General features: G+C 36.9%; 1 long non-coding RNA gene across 1 annotated transcript in view; it reads right to left on the bottom strand.

Moving 5' to 3' along the window:
* Nucleotides 1–19,041, bottom strand: part of LOC140509094 (uncharacterized) — a 48,212-nt gene extending 29,171 nt beyond the window's left edge. The window contains exons 1-2 of the long non-coding RNA XR_011968565.1: nt 18,861–19,041; nt 3,268–3,393 (exon numbers count right to left, since the gene is read on the bottom strand). This is a non-coding gene — a long non-coding RNA (uncharacterized lncRNA). The remainder of the gene's footprint in view (nt 1–3,267; nt 3,394–18,860) is intronic.
* Between the last annotated feature and the right edge of the window lie 1,649 nt (nt 19,042–20,690).

The following is a 20,690-nucleotide window of genomic DNA, read 5'->3' on the forward strand; positions in this document are numbered from 1 at the left end:
GTCCTAGCTGATGGATTTGTTGGGAGGTTAAAATGGGATAACAGATGTAAAGCCCTTTGCAAGCCTTAAAATACTGTATAAGTATCAGCTCTCATTGTTAGAGAGATTACTTATTTGTGACAATAATAATAATAGCAACCCATTTCCCAACAAAGCCCAAGAACTACATTCCAGAAGATCATAACAAGCTAGGCTCCTGAAGACAAGATCATCTAGTTTAATCTCCCCTCTTGACAGATGAACGAAGCATTGTCTCTAAGAGTTTCAGTGCCTTGTCCAAGGTTAGACAAATAGTCATTCAAAAATAGGGGATTAAAATCCAGTGCTTTCTGCCATTTTACTAAGCTGCCTTAACATGCCTTTATTAATAATAATATTTTTAGATGCCATTTTCCATGCAAATGAATGATTTCAGGAGATGTTCCAAGAAAGCAGTGTTTTCTTTGCATCCTGGCACTGGGTTTTGCTCTATGTATGTCCATGTTACCAGAGTTAGTGAAAAATTATTGACATCTTTTGGGATCATTGTGTGTGCGTGTGTGTTTGGTGAAAAGAAAATTTCAAAAGGCTCCACAAAATGGCACAGTAACAAGTATGCTTGTTACTATGTTACCTACTCTTCCCTCATCAGTCTATCCTTTATTGATATACTCAGGATTGCTGCCTCCCACCTTAGCAATAGTTCTGTTTCTTTGGCAAACCAGTGGTATTATATGCCCAAGGCTTAATTTAGGCACAATGCTAGATTCCTTGGTCTTATTTTTAAAAATGGTATGTGTGTGATGGAGTTGAAAAGTAGGTTATTTGTTTACATGATGGATTTGTAAATGTTAGCTTTGTTTTGTTTTGTTTTCTACAAAAGCCTTTTGTTAACCTGATCATACTTGTAATCAGAATCATGTAGAAAGGGTCTGGAATTCAGTTTGCAGATCTGAATTAAAATCCTGTCTGTGCCACTTACTATTTATATTACCTTGGCCAGCTATCAAGCCTCTTGGAACTTGTTTCCTTCACTGTAATATTTGTGGGTTGAGCTGGATGTCCTCAAAGGTCCTTTCTATCTCTAAATTTCTAATGCTGTGATTTAATTTCTTTCTTTGTTGAATTGTTTAGTCATTTAAATGAATCTCCGACCTGAGCATGGCCAGTTTTATTGCTTGGAATAAAGTTCCTAACTATCAGATGCTGAGAAACACTTGAAGCTAATTCCTTCCTCCTAATCGGGCAATTTACTTCCAAAGTGTATCCAAGTACCTTCCTTTTGACTCACTACAGAAACAAATACCTGCTGAAAGATCATGTAATTCTCCAGTCTGTTTTGTTTTTATGCCACCAGTAGCTAGCACAGTACCTGGCATACAACAAACTCTTAGTAAATGTTTGCTTAATTGAATTGGTTTGAACCTGTTTTTGGTGAGTGTTTACTATGTCATCAGTACTGTGGCAGAAAGGCACTGTGGGAGATATACAAGAAGCAGAGGATATAGTTCTCCACTGAAGGTTTATCCGCTATTTAGTCAGGGGGTGGAAGCCAGTGGAGTTCAAGATATGGCAGATCCTAACAAGCTGGATAAGATTCAAATATGACCCCTCTAGTGGAAAATAAATATATCTGTTCAATCACCTTAGCTAAGTTTGAAAAGGCTCGTTATCAGAAATATGGTCAAAAGGTGATGATTTTTGTATTCCACACAGCAATTCATGAATATGTCTACTAAGGCAGGGAAAGATATGATCTGCGTCACTGGAAGAATTACACTTGTTGAAATCACAGATCTCTGACCAAAAAAGATTTTTTTTTTAACTTAGAGAGGCAAGATATGCACGAGATAAATTAAATAAAAGAGTATGTGGAGTGGTATTGAATTTGCAGTACACACAATTAGAGATTAAGATCATAGTATCATAGTTTTAAAGCTGGAAAGGACATCAGTGATCATTCCAACGCCTTTGCTTTACACATGAGTAAACTGAGGTCCTGATGGGTTAAGTGACTTACTCAAATTTATATTAGTAGTAAATGAAAGCCAGGATTTTAACTTGGCTTTTCTGATTCCAAATCCATCACTCTTTTATTGCTTCCCAGAATTTTGGGCTGGAATGGACCTTAGGAATCATTTAGCCCAACACTTGTAATTTACCAACCCTCTCAGATGACTCAGAGAAATTAAGAAATTTGTCCAAACTCACATAGCTAGATAGTGGGAAAGATGAGGCAAAAACCCCAATGTCTTAGCCATTACTTTTGCACAGAAAAGAATTAACAAACCCCCAGCAACCCAAGAAAATAAATTCTTACTAGAATCCCTAAAGCTATTCCTAAATGCTATGTCTTGCTAATATTATCAATATTTCAGCATATTGTATTTTCCTTTTAGACTCTGTCTAAAATTTAAGGGCCAGGAATTAGAAAGATGCAAAACAGGCTAAGTATAAAATCATGAGTATCCTCTGCCTCAGACTGGAGTCTCTTTTCATGCAGTCCTCAAACTCTCAGGTGTCCTGCATTTTTCCAATTTTTTTTGTCAGGCATGAAGCCAGGTAGCTGATCATAACATGATAGCAAGGCCTATACTTTCCAGTTGAAAGGTCACACAGCAAAATCAATATGTTAGCTCCACTTTTATCATAGCATTTGCAGCACGGGAGAAGTTTAAGTGAATTCATGATACTGTAACTACATATATTGGTCCCATGTTTCCTATAAAGACCTTGGGAAAGAGTTCAAAGAGTAAGTTTTCCTGTTGTCCTTAGATAAAATATTCCTCTAAATATTTGCGGCTTCATCTATAATATTTATAGAAGTTCAATCAATATATCAAAATCTGGTACAAGTAACCATTGCATTGATCCTGATCTGTGGGGAATGTCCCAAACAGAATCATTTTGCAAATAAAAATTCCTGAGATGTTTGCTAGTAGACTAACCTATGTTTTTAGGAAATTATAATCAATAGTTAAATATCAGCTCTACTTACCCAATAAGACATCAGGGTTTGTGTATATTATGTGTATGTGCATGTATATGTGATCAGTTTTTAGTTTTATTTTGCCCTTTGCACTTTTGGATCACCTCCTGTATTCATGGACTGCATTAGAAGAGTTAGTTTTTATCAGGGTCTGACGTCATTACTGAGCAAAGGCAGCACAAGGTCTCCCCAATTAACCTTCTTTTCATTTCAAAGCAGAAGGATCAGAACATGATTGACTGCCAATGAACCCAAGAGAACTTCTCGCCCCCAGAATAATGACAAAGAATAGTTCCTACCATATATGGTCATTACAGGAAGACAGAACTGAAGGGTCAGGTTTCCTTGTAAGTGCTTTGGGGCAATGGATTTTCCATTTTTGTTTGCTCATTTGCATATTTTACTTCATGAAGTGCTGCTTTCACCTAAAACACAATATAAGCAAATGATAAGGCCAGAGGAGGAATGCAACCTTTTAGTGCATAGTCTGACTAGTTCAAAGAGATATTTTCAAGTCATTCAAAAGCAATAAAATACCCTGAGCCAATTATTATGCCTCTGTCCTAATGTCCAATCCATGAATAGGGTTATGGTTGAGATATGTGTCAACAAAGTCCAATGATGCTTCTGGTAATGGAGTCCCTTTGGCCAACCTCTTGGTCAAAATGGTCCTGCATCATAATGAACTGTATGTTTTAATGGGTTTTATTATAGTGGAGCTCTACCTTGCATTTACATAATGTTCTTCATAATGGAGCGCACAGCAGTGTAAAAGGTAAATTTAGCTTCAGTGGAAATAAAGGCTCAAAGTTTTGGATTTGATTTTAGATTCATAGCATACAAGAGCCATTCTCACTGCAGCCATTTCAAAGCTTAAGGAACAGGCAAGATTTGAGTTTTACCCTGGAAACAATACATATACTTGCATCTAGGGATGTGCTGCTAAATGTTTAATAAGCTCTTCAAAAAAAAAGTACCTATCACACACTTTTAAATTTAATCTGCATTAACAGTTTCTATATCATTTTCTATCTCTTGACAATCAACAAAACAAATCAAACTCTGATTTGTAGCATTTCCTGATTTCTGAAGTATAAATGCTCACACTGAAGATTTAACAACTTACTTTCTCCAGCCCATAGGAGCTGGCTCTAGCACACTACTGCTTGTATCACCCCCACACATTATTTACACTACATTAACACTGCAAGTTCCAAGTTTCATGTCAATGAAGCACGCAACCAATTGCTGTCTTTGACTGTGAACAAATGTTTTGAAGGGAGAGGCCAGGAATTAGAGTCAGAACACCTGAATTCAAATTCCAGTCCTAATACTGTGAAAGACACTGGGCAAATCAATTACGTACTCCAAACATCCCTTCTTCACAGGGTTGTGATGAGGAAAGTACATCGTAAGAATTAAAGTAATATTTAATAGAAGTTGTTATGTCTATAATTCACACACACGACAGTTAAATATAAATATGAATCAATTGACATTCTAACCTTTGACTGGTCACTTAAATTAGGCTCAGGCCTCACCATGTCACCTCCACCTTTCCAATCAATAAACTCCAGTGGCTACCCATCCTTTCCAGGATCAAATACAAAATCGTCTATTTGATATTCAAAGCCCGTTGCATCCTGCCCGTCCCCCACCACCTTATCTGTCTTATCCCTCTCACCCCACCCTCCATGCTCTGACACTGGCCTTCCTCAAACAAGATACTCTATTTTCCAATGATGGCCATTTTCACTGGCTGTCCCTTGTGCCTGGAATTCTGTCCTTCTTTACCTTCACATTCCTCACCATGTCCCTCTGGCTTCCTTCAAGCCCTAGCTAAAATCCCATATTCCACAGGAAGTATTTCCCAGTTCTCCTTGATTTTAAATGCTTTCTCTCTGTTGATTATCTCCAATTTATTCTGAACGCAGCTTTTTTTGTACATAACTATTTACATGTTGTCTTCCCCATTAGACTATGAGCTCCTTGAGAGTAAGGACAGTCTTTTGCCTTCCTAGAAATCTCTAGTACTTAGAAGAGTGAACAGAACATAGTAAGTGATTAATAAATGTTTATTTACTGACTATGTGACCCTAGACAAATCACTTAGTGTGTAGTATCTTCCGTAAAATAGGGATAGTAATGCCTATTATACTTATTTCACAGGGTTGTTGTGAGGATCAAATATGATCATGTACGTTAGGAGCTTCACAAATTACAAGGTACTAAATCAGTATGAGGGGCAGCTAGGTGATTGTAACAGAACACACATCATGTCTGACACATATCCAGGATAACCTGCTGGCACAGGTAATGAGATCTGCTTGTCTAAGGAAAGCAACTTAAAAGGGGGTCAACATCAATACTTAATCTATTTTAATCACACACAACAACAGAGAAAATACAAGCAGAGAAATAAAACCAACAGGCAGGGCTTCTAACTGTCTGACCATAAGCAATACATATATCACAGAATCCAACTGTCTGAACATTGCAGTTACCAGAAAGAGAAGCACTGACACCTGGGTTTTCAAAGCCAGGGGAGCTCCTTTACAGCCACCCAGAGTCTCATCTGGCACAAGAACCTTCTTCTAAAGAGTAAGCCCCAAAGCAAAATCTCACCTCAGAGTATATATACACTTTTCAGAGCCAGAAGCCATCACAATCCTCCTGCTTCAGTGCCTAATTAACAAAAGATGTGAAAGTCTTCAAGCAAACAAACCTCCCCATAAGCTAACAAGTTCATCCCCCAATGGGCTCCACATTAATTAATGGGTGGGGAAGATCTTTAACTCCCATAAACATACATCCCATTAACATTACTCTGGTACAATGGATAGAGTGCCAGGCACTTAACTCTGTTTGCCTCAGTTTTTCATCAGTAAAAATGGGCTGGAAAAGGAAATGGCAAACCAGTCTAATATCTTGGCCAAGAAAACCCCAAATGGGGTCATGAAGAGTCAGAAATGACAAAATATCAGTATGAATTGTTTGTGGCTGTTGTTTTAGTTTGTTATCTTCTTAACTTTATTTTGTTCATAGGAAGAAGGGAATTAAACAAGTTGGTTCCCGAAATCACTTCCAAAATTCTACTTCTCACATTCCATAAAGCTAGACAATGGCAAACATGCAATGGATCAACAAATATGAGCCCGTCGTTTCTTGAAAATACAATGTTGTCAACCAACTGGGAAAAGAATAATAAATCATTCCTTTAACCAAATAAACATTAGTTTGCACTAGTAACTAAATACTCAAAATGAATTTTAAAACTATTTTAAGACCCTTCCCTAGAACAGGATATCATTTGATGTCAGATCCATACCTCCTGTACTTTAAGGGGTCTATTTATCCCATCCCCAAATTCCTGGACAAGTAAGATCAAAGACAGAACTAGGTGAACAATTGAAATTTTCATATAATCAGTGATTATAGCAGGTGTACATTACATCACTTCCATTTTTCACTCAACTAACTGGTTAAAGGTAAGAGTAAAAATTGTGTTCCTTATTTGTAATCAGGTACATAATTCTCCTCCTCCTCTTCTTATCCTGGTCCACGCTTAAATCAAAAGACAGATGTGAATGGGGGAGCTTTGGAACTATCATCTTCCTTTGCCGTGTCAGAAACCCTAAAACCAGGCCACAGGGATGGTTTCCAGAGAGGAGTGGGAGGAAAAATCTTTTGGCATCTCTTCCCTTATAACTGTCTCCATCTTCCCCGGGACTGTTTAGAAGTTCTAATTGGCCTATTGAAGAGAAAGGTTTGGGTTAGAAAACCTAGATAATTGATTGAAATAAGACTACTCCAAATCAATCCAATATATGAATATCTGGATTATTCCCACAAAAATCAATTAGATGATGATTACTAAATCTATTAATTGATTTCCTTTTGAAAAAGAAATGGGGTTGCTTTAAATAGTAGAATCTTATTTTCAAAGTTCTGCTTGCAAATAATTTCCCCCCAGAAACATAAGTATTATATTATGACAGTTTGGGTATTTCTTTCAGATTCATTCTGGATCAATTATTTGATCACTTGTCTGGCCAAGAGCTTAACCTTTTATCTAGCACTCTGTTTTGCTACCCCAAAATACATCTTTTCTCCAGTTCCCTACAGGTACAAAATGAGTGGTAGAGGAATGTTTTATTTGACAGTTCCCCTTATCCCTGACACCAATTGCTTCTCTGTGTCCTAGGATTCTAATGACTTTTTGCCTGTTCTATTTGATGGAAGGTGGAAAATACATTGGACACAGACAGGAGGATGACCACTTGAAGATCTTGGAAAATTAGTTTATATTTTCCTATCTAGGGGTTATTTAGCCATTCTATGATGTTGATATATAATATTATACATATATATACATATATCCATACACACATATGAATTGCAAAAAGAATATTTGATACCATTGAGTTTGACCTCTTGGTCTTTTAGATTAGGAAACTAGACCTCAGAGATCAGGTGATTTCACATAACATTGAATCTCATAGTTGAGTAGGATCTCAAATGAGATCAAGTCCAACGTTCAGAATCATGAACGGTCATTGTATGTTTTCAATATTGCTTTTACAGTTTTATTATAGAAATTGTTCTCCTGGTTCTCCTCATTTCTTCAGCAGCTTATAAAAGTCTTCAAAATTCTTCCTTTTTATGTATTGATGTTATAATATAAATTGTCCTTCTGGTTCTGCTTACTTCACTCAAATGGGGCAACTAGGTGGTTCAGTGGATAGAGCACTAGTGCAGGAGTCAGGAGGACCTGATTCAGACACTTGACACTCACTAGCCTTATGACCTTGGGCAAGTCACTTAACCCCCATTGCCTCATCCTATGTCATCTCCAGTCATCCTGGATTCAGATGGCTCTGGAGGATAAGAGGCTGGTGACCTGCACAGCCCTCCCTCACTCAAAACAAAGTCAAGTACAAGTCATGTCATCATTTCTTTGATGGCATGGTCTTCTTCAGCAATGAAGAATGAACACACACACACACACACACACACACACACACACACACACACTTCACTCAATGGATCCCTGCAGCCTGCATGGAAATCACTGAGTTTTTATTTGTTTTGTTAAACATTGTCCAATCACATTTTAATCTAGTTCTGGCTCCATTTGGGAGTTTTGCAGCCAAGTTTGACACCAAATTACTCATCTCAGCCACAGAGTAGTTTGAAAGACTTTGTCAGATACTTTGCTAAAATCTAGGTAAACTAGAGCATTCCCATAATCTATGCAAGCAACTATCAGAAAAGGGAATATGGTTAGTCTAGTATAACTTCTTTTTAATGAATCCATCCTGGCTCTTTGTGGCTATTGCTATACTTTGTACTTAGCATCCCTTTTGTAATATAGAATTTCATTAGAATAGTAGTTAGGCTCTTCAGGTTATAGCTTCCAGATTTATCTCTCCCATTTTATTAAAATCATAACATTTGCCTGTCTAAATCTTATAACTTCTTTCTCATACTCCATGATAAAATGCCTTCAGTTTTTTTTATACCATTGTCATTTCCCAATATCATTCCCCTCTTTTGGAAGAAACAAAACCAATTAAGCAAAACACACAATCTTAGTAACCAGATTTGAGAATGTAGGGAAGATTCTATACCAATGGGCCACCACCTCTCTACTGAGATTGTGGTGTTATATTTTTCATGGTTCCTATGGAATCAATATGGGTCATTGCATTTAATCTGAATTTTATTTTGTGTTTTCTCTCACAAAATTGTGGACACTGTATATATTTTTTTCTTCCTGTAAATTTTCAAAGGTCTCTCATAGTGTGTCATCAATGACATCAGCCAAGAATTTAATGACCCTAGTGCATGATTTGTTTAGATCTATTGATCTAAACTCATCAAAATCAAGCTAAATACTTTCACATTATCTCCTTAATTATATTTGGTTTTGCTTCCCTATTAGCCATTCTTATTCTTTCCTTTCTAATACAATGATCATTATCCTTAACAGAACTATTTTTTTTTTCCAAAAGTGAAATAAGAATTGAATATTCCTGCCTTATCTCTTGTCTTCATTATCGTAAACCCATCCATCCAGGTCAACGCTTATTTGATGCTCCTCTTCCCCCAATTAATCAGCAAAGAAAGCTTTAACTTTTCTTTTGCTCAAGTTCATACCAATAGTATGTGTTAGAGCCATAGGTTGAGCTACAGCCATCTGGCTCCAAATCCAGCGTTCTTCTTACTACATCCTACTGTGATTTCTCATTTGTAGAGTGATTCTTTTGATCCCTTTTGTCTCACCTAATGTCATCACTAGGGAAAAAAGTCAGGGGACCTTTCCTGCCTGCAGGGGACAAAGAAACACCATTCCTTTTGGGTCTCTCTGATTCTCTCCTGACTTGGCCTACCTTCAAGGACAAAGGAGAAATTCTAAATTATCAGTTGCACCCTCTGGCCCAGTTTCCTGAGCTGCCTAACACTTTGACATGACATCATACTAAGGCTGCATCTCTAGTGACATTAATAATCCCTGTGAATTCACTTGGAACATATTAACAAACTCCCAGACATACTATCTCCATCCTAGTGATCCTGAACCCAATTTTCATTATATAGACTCTTTCATTCCCCCATTGCATACTCCCTTAACCTATATCCTTTACACAACTCCTTCAATGTAATAAAGTTAAACTAAAGCTACCTACCCTTTCCACTGTGTTCCCTGGAAGATGTACTTCATAGGTAAAAAAATTTGCTCTCATCTTGAAGCTTTTCCTTTCCCATCCCTCTCATCTTCTGACTCTCACATATTTCTTAACTCTATAGTTTGGCTTCCCTCTTCATTTTTCAACTGAAAATAAATTCACTAATAATTTGTTATATAATTCAAACCCCAAAGTCCAAGAGTATGGGATTTCCCTCCTTGGAGGAAATCAATGCCCAGGACTTGCATGAGGAACAGAATTGGCAAGAGTTTGAGAAGAGGTTCACTTTCTTAGACCTCTTTCAGTTTCCTTCTTCAAGAAAGAAGATGGATAATGCCAATCCCACTTCAGGTTACTGAAGAGAGTTAAAGACACTTGGAAGAAATGACATGAGAGATCTAGAAGTCACCATCATTTCCCTAGCCCCCTGCCTGTTACATTAGAGATTTCAGTAAATTTCCCCTAGGTTGCTCTCTGTCTCTCTTGGTTGAGATGAGATACCTCACTTGCAATGAAAAGCCCTTTCACTGTATTATTTGGCATATATTAATATATATATATATACACATATATACACAAATATATATGTATGTATACACACATATACACATAATGTCTCTGATTTCTGTTTTGTTATCTTGGATAATTTGGTTTCTTGGTTACTTGTTTTGTTCATTGTAGAACTGGGGTTTAATGGGAAGGAAGTCGAGCCTTGGTTAAAGCTTGGGGTCTTTTTTCCCCATTAGGAAATAGGAATCAGGAGTTTAGTTTCAACATGAAAACCATATCACATAGACTAATAATATTTAAGTGAGCAGATAAATACAATTTTAGCCCAGTATATCCTCTCTCCAAAGAGAGTGGTGGCTAGCCTCCAACTACAATCTCCTGCTTTTCCTCCTGGCAGGAATTAAATTCTCCCTTGGAGAAGTGTGTGTGTGTGTGTGTGTGTGTGTGTGTGTGTGTGTGTGTGTGTGTGTGTGTGTGTGTGTGTAAGGGGGGAAGAGATACTAGAGATAACTATTCTTGCTTTTCTTTGAGTCACACACAAAAAAGCCCATATTACATGTGAGGGACAGCTTTGTTACGCTTAATTGGCAAATCTAATGGCCTTTCTTCAGTCCTCATCCTCCGTGACCTATCTGTAGCTTTTGACGCTATTGATCGCCCTAAATCTTTTCCTTGATGCTTTCTTCTTTCTAGGTTTTTGTGACATTCTCTCCTGTTTTTTTTTTTTTCCTACCAGAATTCTCCTAAGAAGGAGAAGTCTCCTTTTCTAGATCTTTGTCCAGGTCATTCCTGCTAACTGTAGGTGTTTCACGGGGCTTTGTCAGAGACTTTCTTCTCTTTTTCCTTTATAGTATTTCACTTGGTGCCCTCATCAACTCCCATGGAATCAATTATCTCTATGGTGATGATATTCAAATCTACTTATCCAGCTGCCACCTCTCTGCTGACCTCTAGTCTCATTTCTTAACTGCCTATTAAACATCTCTAACTGCATGACCTGTAGACTCAACATGTCCAAAACTGAACTCATTATCCTAACCCCCAAACCTTTCCCTCTTCTTAACTTCCCCATTACTCTCAAGAGTACCAACATCTTCCCAGTCACCCAGCTAGCAACCTAGGTATAGTCCTTAATTCCTCAATCTCTCTCATTCCCTATATCCAGTCCATTGCCATGGCTTGTCAATTTTACTTTATAACATCTCTCACATGTTTCCTTCTCTTACTTGGCATTGACACTACTCTGGTGCAAACCTTTATCACTATGCACTGGTGCTACTACAATAACCTGATAATCCATCTCCCAGCCTCAAATCTCTCCTCACTCTAATCCATTCTCCACTCAACTGCTAAAATGATCTTCCTAAAATGCAGATCTGATCATGTCACCCCCCCACCCTAACCCAATCATTTTAGGATCAAATATAAAATCAAAAGGCAAAAAAATATACAATTCAAGCCTCCCAACTTTCCAATATTCTTACATTTTATATTCCCTTTCCCTCTCCATCCATGATACATAAATATGCCCTATGATTCAGTGAGGCTGGCTTCTTTGTTATTCCTCTCACAAGAAGCCCATCTTATCATTTTGGGCATTTCCACTGACTGTCTCTCTGCCTGGAATTCTGTCCTTCTCATCTCCGTCTCTTTGCTTCTCTGGATTTCTTTAAGTCCTGGCTAAAATCCCACTCACTTTTTATAGGAAACCTTTCTAACCTCTCCCCTCCCTTAATTTTAATGCTTTCCCTTTGTTGATTTACTGTGATTTATCCTGTACATAGCTTATTTGTGCATAGTTTGTATGATGTCTCCTACACTAGACTGAACTCCTTGCTGGCAGGGACTGTCTTTTTCCTTCCTGTGTATCCCCAGAACTTCATACTGTGCCTGGAACACAGTAGAAGTGTTTATTAATGATTAACAATTATTATTTATTATTGTTAGCAATAAATTATTAATAGACTTACTTTGAAGATTACGAAATGCTTTATCTATCTTATTTACTTTGTCCCTTATAGCAAACCTAGTGATGGCTGTAGATAATTCAAGTATTATTATTATCCCTGTATTACAAATAAAGATGCTGGAGATCAAATAGATGAAATGACTTATTAAATTTATATACCTAGTAAGTAGCAGAATATATACTTAAATCCAGATCCTGAAAGATCATAGGATTTAGAAATAGAAGGATCTTAGAGGTCATGTCCTTCTAAGCTCCTACCTCTTTTCAAGTTCCTTATTTCTGCTGAGGGCTCCACCATCCTTTTAGTCATTAAGGTTAATAATCCCAGAGTCATCAACTCACTTTTCCATTTTCCTCCCTCCCTGTACCCAATATATTGCCTACTGTTTTTTTTCCCCCTCCATAACACCTTTCAAATCTCTTTCTTTCTACTAATATAGCCATGAACCTGAATCAAGCCTTTATTCAATCTCATGTGGACTATTGCAACAGTTTCTTAAATGGACTCCTCCTGGCTTCCAGTTTCACCCCACTGCAGTCCATATTAAACAGCTGCCAAAATTATCTTCCTAAAATATAAATCTGAACAGGTCACTCTTCCACTTAAACGTCATTGTTTTCTCATTTTTCTCTAGGATAATACACAAATTTCTCAGCTTGGCATTTAAAATCTTTTACAGTCAGTTTCTCGCCTACTTTTCAGGTTTATTTCAGATTGATCTCATTCACATACTCTACATTCCCTCAAAATGGGCATATTTCCCAGTTCCCAAACTTGGCATTCCACCTCAAACCTGCATGCCTTTGCGTAGGCTGCCCTTCGTATCTAAAATACCCTTACCCCCGTCTCCATCTCTTAAGATCCCTAACTTCCTTCAAGATTAATCTCCTATGCCTCTTTGTAAAATGATTTGTGCCTCCTCTCCCTAGACACCACTCTCTCCTCCCTCAAATTATTCCAGAGACTTGTTTATACATTGTATCTTCTAGTAGAAGGAAAGTTCCTTGAAGGCAAGGAATGTTTCTATTTTTTTGTGCATCTCTAATACCTAGACCAGTACTTTCCCTAAAGCAGGTACTTACTACGTGCATTTGGGATTGGTTTTGCTTGTTGGATTAGCTCATTTAATCTGGTCTCCTGTTTTTGAATTGAAGAAACCAAATCCCTAAAGAGGGAAAAGACTTGCTGGATTTGGAGTCAGAGGACATGAGTAAAAATCCCTGATCTGACTCCAAAGGCCTCCATTGCTCCCTCTTAGAGTTTACTACTTACCTGACCTCTACTTCTTGAGAGACACTATTCAGAGATAGGTAAAACAAGCTGCTAACTATGTTAGCTGTCAAGATTACGCTTGAAAGGTGTTATTGTTTTTAAGGATGTCACTAATCTCAACTATAGAAACTTTAACATAAAACACAATTATATTGGTTTTGAACTATTGTGTATTTTGAATTACATTAGGAAACATTTGGAAAGTCATCACAATTCTCCACCTGTGTATTCTTAACTTTTTGGACTAGATCTATGATTTCACTGGTTTGCTGAATTCCTAATAAGGTAACCCCCTCTCTCAATTCAAACTGGTACCTGTTATGAAACTTAAGAGTCTTAGAGAGTTGTATGGAACATTGAGAAATTAAGTGACTTGCTAAGGACCATGCAGCTGGTCTGTGTCAGAGGTTAGGCTTGAACTCTGGAATTGCTGACCTTGAGGCCAGCTTTCTGTATATTGTCATGCTACTTCATATCTATATGTAACTATAAATACAAAGGCATAAATAAAAGTAAACTTTTGCAGTCATTCAGGATGAGATTTCTATTTTATTTGGGTAAAGTTAGAAATAATTATATTTGTCTTTTCTGATTTTTTGAAGATCTTAACCAACTGGAGGAAATAGAATGGGGAGTGTGAAGGCAATTGAGAAGTAGAAGACATTGACATATGAGAGAAATTAAATGTGATCATTTGGTCAGTTGTTGAGAAAATCAAGGGAACTGATAATTCTTCACTGTACAAAGTATATGTAGCAAGAATGGATAGGGGTGGTGCTAGGTGGTAGAGTGGATAAAGTACCAGCCCTGGAGTCACGAGGACCTGAGTTCAAATCCAGCCTCAGACACTTGACACCAGCAATATGATTTTGGGCAAGTCACCTAATCCCAATTGCCTTGAGGGAAAAAAAGAAGGAAAAATAATAGGCTATTACAGCTCAAAGAGACAGCCTCACAAGTAAAGAAGTGAAACTAAACAAATGAGCATTTAGACTGAGTAGAAGGGGATTTTTTTATTTGTGTATCTGTACTTCAGGGAAAATGAAGCTAAATCAATGATTTAGCCCTAAATTGATGGCAGATTATTTATAAAGCATCAGGCATTTAACTCAACACATATTTGTATATATAGCTTTACTACTGGATTGTCATCTGGTCTTCCCTGAGACAATGGCCGTAAGAAATGGCTAGAAAGTAATGTGATTGACGATTTAACAAAAACCTAGATATCCAAATGAGCTTTCTCCTGTTCAAAGTACCTTGGGGAGCAATATACCCATGCCAACTATTGTGCTAGTTCTTAAAACCTTTAAGGGACCTCTTCTTTTCGAACTCTTTCTAGAGAGTCAATACAATGCATTGGAAAGAGTACTGGATTTAGAGACAGTCAGAAGACCTGGATTTGAATGCTCGCCATGCTCTTTGTTACCAGGCTGATCTTAAACAGACCACTTAATTTCTCAGACTTCGGCTTTTTCATTCACTTTATCTCTAAAACCTATAAAATAAGAACTCTGGTTCATCCTTTTGGTGTAACCTCAAGTGTAACAAATGCTTATCTTTCGGCAGTGTATTACATCTTTGTTAATATTAGTCATTTAGGGATAAAGATATTGAATTAATTCTGGCATGAAGCTATGTAATATTTGGGGACCAAAGAAAAGGGGCAAAGAGGCTAGCTTTCTCCTGGATGTCTTAAAATTGGCTCTATGGGAAACTTTTAGAGAAGAATTTCAAATAAGTACTGAGCAAAGCCAATAGTGGTAGAACCCATGTGCAGTCTTCCAGGGTGACTTCTAGGAGGGGAACATTCATTTGGACATAGAAGTTTGTTAAATGATATTTGTTAAGTCTTTCTGTTGTTATCTCTGAACTATGACACAACCCATGGTATGGTAGTAGGACAGTCATGGCATGCTATTATTATGTTATTTTCCATTTAGAGATTTGTATGGAGATTACTTTAGCAACAGAGACTGAGGGGCTAAAGAAAATATTGCAATTATTTATATTCTATTATATGGGGATTGGGATGACCTGGAAAGTATATTGTTTGTACTATGGAAAATTGTAGGTGGTCTTCATTAATCAAGAATTGGTCTGAGAATAATATCAGAAGGTTCTATTATTAAAATGAGATAACTTTTGTAAAAGTATCTTCATCTTCATCATCACCATTACATATAGGAAAACAATGCTTATACAAATGTCTGTTGACTGACTGACAGATGGACAGATATTAATATTTTTTAATAGGAAAGAGAAAAAAATCCCCAAATCTCTAAATGGGAAAGAACTTAAGACTCCCTTGTGATTATAGATGCATTCCAAATTTTATTCCTTGGTTTAAGGTTTCATGGTGGCTATAGGCTAATCTTGAAAGATTATATTGCTTCCCCTGTCTAAAATAATCACACAAAGAAGGCTGGCACAATCACAATCTCTTTCTTGAACTTTGGAGTGTTTGAAGTTAAAAGCCACTGTCCAGTGCCCAAGTTTTGACTTCTGAAAATTCAATGGTACAATGCATAAAGTGTTTCTTAGTGATAAACTTGGTTGACTAGGACTGAACAACAATTGCAGTTAACCAGGGTGGGAGGAAAATTATGGAAGGGTGGAACCTTGATCATAATTCAAATTACTAATTTAATCCCCTTGTATGTTTTGTGAATCAAGCTTTCATTTTTAGCGAATAAAAACTATTTGGAGACTTCATAGTGAGTAGGTAAATCTGGAATCGAGAGGCAGTGTGCAAAGTGGATAAGAATGTAGGACATGTTATCAACATGATCTGAGTTCAAGTCCTACTTCTCAAACATGCCAGACATTTGAGCATAGGCAAATTATTTAACTTCTCAGGCACCTCTCCATGTCTATAAATTGTAGATGAAATGATTACTGACATCAGTGGATAAAGTTATCACACCAGTAATTCTCTATCCCAATAAAATCACAAGTCTAGACTAAAGACCTCTTGAGTCATTATCAAGAAAGATGAGTTCAGGATCTTAACTTAGAGATTTAAATTTGAGGTGAAGACTAACATGACATAAAATATATTAAAGTTTCCAATTTGAGCAAAACCTTGTCTGCACTCTCCTTCTCTTTTGCTCTATAATTATTTCTCTTCATGATCTTGTCAATTTTGATGGATTTAATTATCATCTTTAGGAAGATGATTCTCAAATCTATATACCAAACAGCAGTCTCTTTCCTGAGCTGCAGTCATGCATCTCCAACTGTGTTTTGGACATTTCAAACTGAATGTCCAAGACAGAACTTATTAGAATGGGTAGAGAGTAGAGGCCATGATTTGGCAGAGGCATCTCTGGCATCTAGTCTTTTCTCTAATCCCTGATACCTTGACTTTGGTGCAGGAGAGGGATATAGGAAAAACATTTCACATGTGCCTGTGTTGGTGGGACTAGGATCTTGATTTATGAAAATTCAGTCCACATGTACTGTGTAACAATATGAGCAGCAAGTCTTGATAAGTTTAGGAAGTCTGACATAGCTTATCGTTATCTATCTGAATCATATCCTTTGAGATTACTTCCAGTTCCCATCACTAGAGCAATATGCATACATATTTGGTAGAAACCTGACAAAGTATTAAGGGAAATAGGCATCATGATATAGATTACATTCTTATGTTTTACTTTCTGTGTCTTATTTGCTTGTTTCAATAGCTTTGAGGGGTAGAAAAACAGGTATTATCCTTTTCTATCCTGCAGATGAAAAAACTGAGGCTTACACAGGTTGATGATTTGCCCAAGTTATGCAATAGGCTAATAACTCAAGCTTATGTATTTTACTTCCAAGTCCAATGTTTTTCCTACTCTGATTAACCTGTCTCATATATAAACAATGCCAAAGAGGTAAGTATTAATATGGACCTAAGATGGTATAATGTGGGAATATGAAAGGGAATAATAGGTTGGCATGAATTAGGACATCACTATTTAATATTGAATATCAGGTTTTCAAACTCAGGAGCTAGAATGGAATGAGAATAAAATAGGTGTACTTTGGCTTCCCACATAGTATAAAAAGTGTATTCTTCCCCCTCTTTAATTAAATAAAATCCAACATAGAAGGTGTAGAGAAATTGGGACATTCATGCATTGTTGGTGGAATTGTGAACTTATTTGACCATTCTGAAAAGTGGTTTGGAACTATGGTCAAAGGGCAAACTGCGTACATCCTCGGATCCAGCAATACTACTACTAGGTCTGTATTCCAAAGAAATCATAAAAAAAAGGGAAAAGGACCTACAATGCAAAAATATTTATAGTAGCTCTCTTTGTGATGGTAGAGAATTGGAAACTGAAGTGGTGCACATCAATTGTGGAATGACTGACCAAGTTGTAGTCTATGAATCTGATAGAAGACTATTGTCCTATAAGAAATAATGAGCAGGTAGATTTCAGAAAAACCTAGAAAGACATATTAACTGACCCTGAGTAAAATAAATAGAACCAGAACATTGTACACAGTTACACTACTATGTGATTATCAGCTATGATAGCCTTAATTCTTCTCAGCAATACAATGATCCAAGAAACATCCAGAGAAAGAACTGAAGAAGTATGAATATATATTGAAGCATACTATTTTCACTCTCCTTTTGTGTGTGTACATGTGTGTTTTTTTCCTTCTGTTCTGCTTCTTTCACAGCATGAGTAATGTGGAAATATGTTTAACATGCTTGCACATGTATAGCTTATATCAGATTCCTTCGATATTGGGGAGAAAAAAATGTAACTCAAAATCTTAAAAGCATAAATCTTGAAGATTATCTTTATGTGTAATTGGAAAAAATGAAATACTATTTGTAATCTCCCCCAAAACCTCCAAAATCCAACTTATTGTATATATGACAAAAAGAAAATTTTTTACCACTTCTTCAGTACATTAGAATTATAATCTACCAAAAAAACAAACAAAAAATTTTTACAAGAGAATACTGTTCAGACTCTGAACTGATGTTAAAAATATCCACCGTCTCTTTGTAGTAGTTCTAATTATTGCCAATGATTGAATATAATTGAATATTACAGAGTAGAACTGAGATTTCATTGGTATAAGGAACTCCCAGGTGAGGAAATTCCCTCTACCAATGCAGATAGACTTCATTTCTGTGAATTATGACCTTTGAGAAATAAGCATTTATTAAGTACTTACTAGATACCAGGAACTTTGCTAAGTGATGGGGACACAAATACAAGCCAAAAGAAGCTTGCATTCTAATGAGAGGAAAATGATACACATTTTAAAAAGCTAAAAAGGTAAATGGGGTGGGGGATGAAGGGAGTAAATGAGGATTGTGGTTTTGAAGTCTACAGGAAATCAGAAACAGAGTTGGCAGGGTTAAATGCAGGCCAGCCTCATCCCTTCCACAAAATGCAGGCTCCAGGAGGAATTTGCCAATGGGAAAAAATGAAGCCATACCTGAGTCTCTGGAGGGATAATCCATGGTGAGTGGTGTGTAGGGATGGAAGTCTGTTCTAGGGTATGGAGTCAGTAGGCTGATAGAAGTTGCTAGGACAGAACTTGAGAGAGAATCCTAGTGCACAGAAAGACGTAAGTGATTTACCTAGTCATAAAACTTGATCCTTGAACTTAGCAAATCACATAGCAAGTGGCAAAGTCCTTTTGAAGCTCCACTTAAGCATAAATAGCAGTCCAACCCACAAATGCCCATTTGCCAGATGGGTCTTACTCTGATTTAACTGCTCTGCATAAGACTAAAGAAATTATAGGACTTTTTACTTTGAAGGTAGCCTGGCACAGTGGAGAGAATGCCAGATTTGCATTCAGAGGAGGTGTTCAAATTCCAGTTCTGTCACTTATTACCCTACAATCAACGAAATCACTTCAACCTCCATGGACTTCTTTCCACCTTTATAAAATGAAATTGTTGCACTAGATAGCATCTAAGACTCCTTCCAAATCTAAATCTGAATGATCCTCAATAAAGAGCACATATTGAGTTTGGCTCCAAAGGGTACCATGACAAGTACTCATTGCCGCTTGCATTTATTTAGGTAACAAAATTGAGTTGTCTTGTACTTAAAAAAAATTGGGCTGATATCAGGAAAGGAACTAGAAAGTAAAACACTAAATGAAAATTTCAAAAAATTAAAATTGTGTTTCTTTCCAGTGGCACCATTATCTACAAGTAGGATACTTTTTTGGAAAACAGAAATCCTTAAAAAAATGAAAGTACAGTTGTTCCCTCAGTTGATCCAGAAGTGAACATAAGTGTGCCAACTGTGTCCATGGCTCATTTTGGATAATGACTTGCCTATCCTCGAGTTGTAGCTAGGGCTTCCTGTAATCATCCACAATATTCCCTGGACCAATTCTTCAGCGGTTGTGTGGAAACAAATCAGATCCAAACTGAATTCACCAAGTGGAGAGACAAAGTCAAGAGGAAGCCTACAATATTTCTGAATTGCCGAATCATAAAATGAAAACCCTATTAGGTCATTTGCTGTGCCACTCAGAATATTAATGAGTTTAGAGACTTAACATCCTGGAAAGAATGGGGAGGAGCTTTAGGGAATTAAACAAAGAGAGGCAATAGAGACCCACAGTAGAAAGAATTCCTTTGCAGCTATTCACCAAAGCCCTAATTTTACAGGCAATGAAAGTGAGAGTCCATGGCACTAGGCATCCTATGAAAATATCACCACCTTGCTATATGTGAGATGGACATTACAATTCAGCTTCTTTTTTATTTAAACTGTAATAGAAAAGCTATACTCAACAATAAAAAAAAGGAATTATACTTTGGTGAGGAAATATTGGAGGTTTTCAGCACTTTCACAGGCAGGCCAAATGTCTTCATCTGCCATGTAAATGCAATAAAAGGATATATGCATCAAATTATAGGATTTATGGGTGACGGAGAAACCAAACCACATAAAATATCATTTTTACTTTAAAATTTGGTCTTCCTCCTAACATGTGTTAAAAAAATATAGATGCCTTTTTACTAATGAAGTACATCAAAGCATATTACACTCTGCATTTTGTGAGAACCAGGCAATTTATAAATGCGATTCACATTTAATTAGGAGTCATTTCTTCTCCATAAGCATATTTACTCGGATTTCTTGTTCCTACGGCAACCCAGTAAGTAGTACGGCCACAAGAGCGGTCTAGACGAACCTAAAAAGAGGAATGGAGATTAATGAGCAAGTTCAATATTAAGACGATAATACAGAAAGACAAGCACTAAGACTGGGGATAGAAGCATTACAAAGAAGCCTTAAG

Source organism: Notamacropus eugenii, chromosome 5 (assembly GCF_028372415.1).
Source record: "Notamacropus eugenii isolate mMacEug1 chromosome 5, mMacEug1.pri_v2, whole genome shotgun sequence".
In the NCBI taxonomy this organism is placed as follows: domain Eukaryota; kingdom Metazoa; phylum Chordata; class Mammalia; order Diprotodontia; family Macropodidae; genus Notamacropus; species Notamacropus eugenii.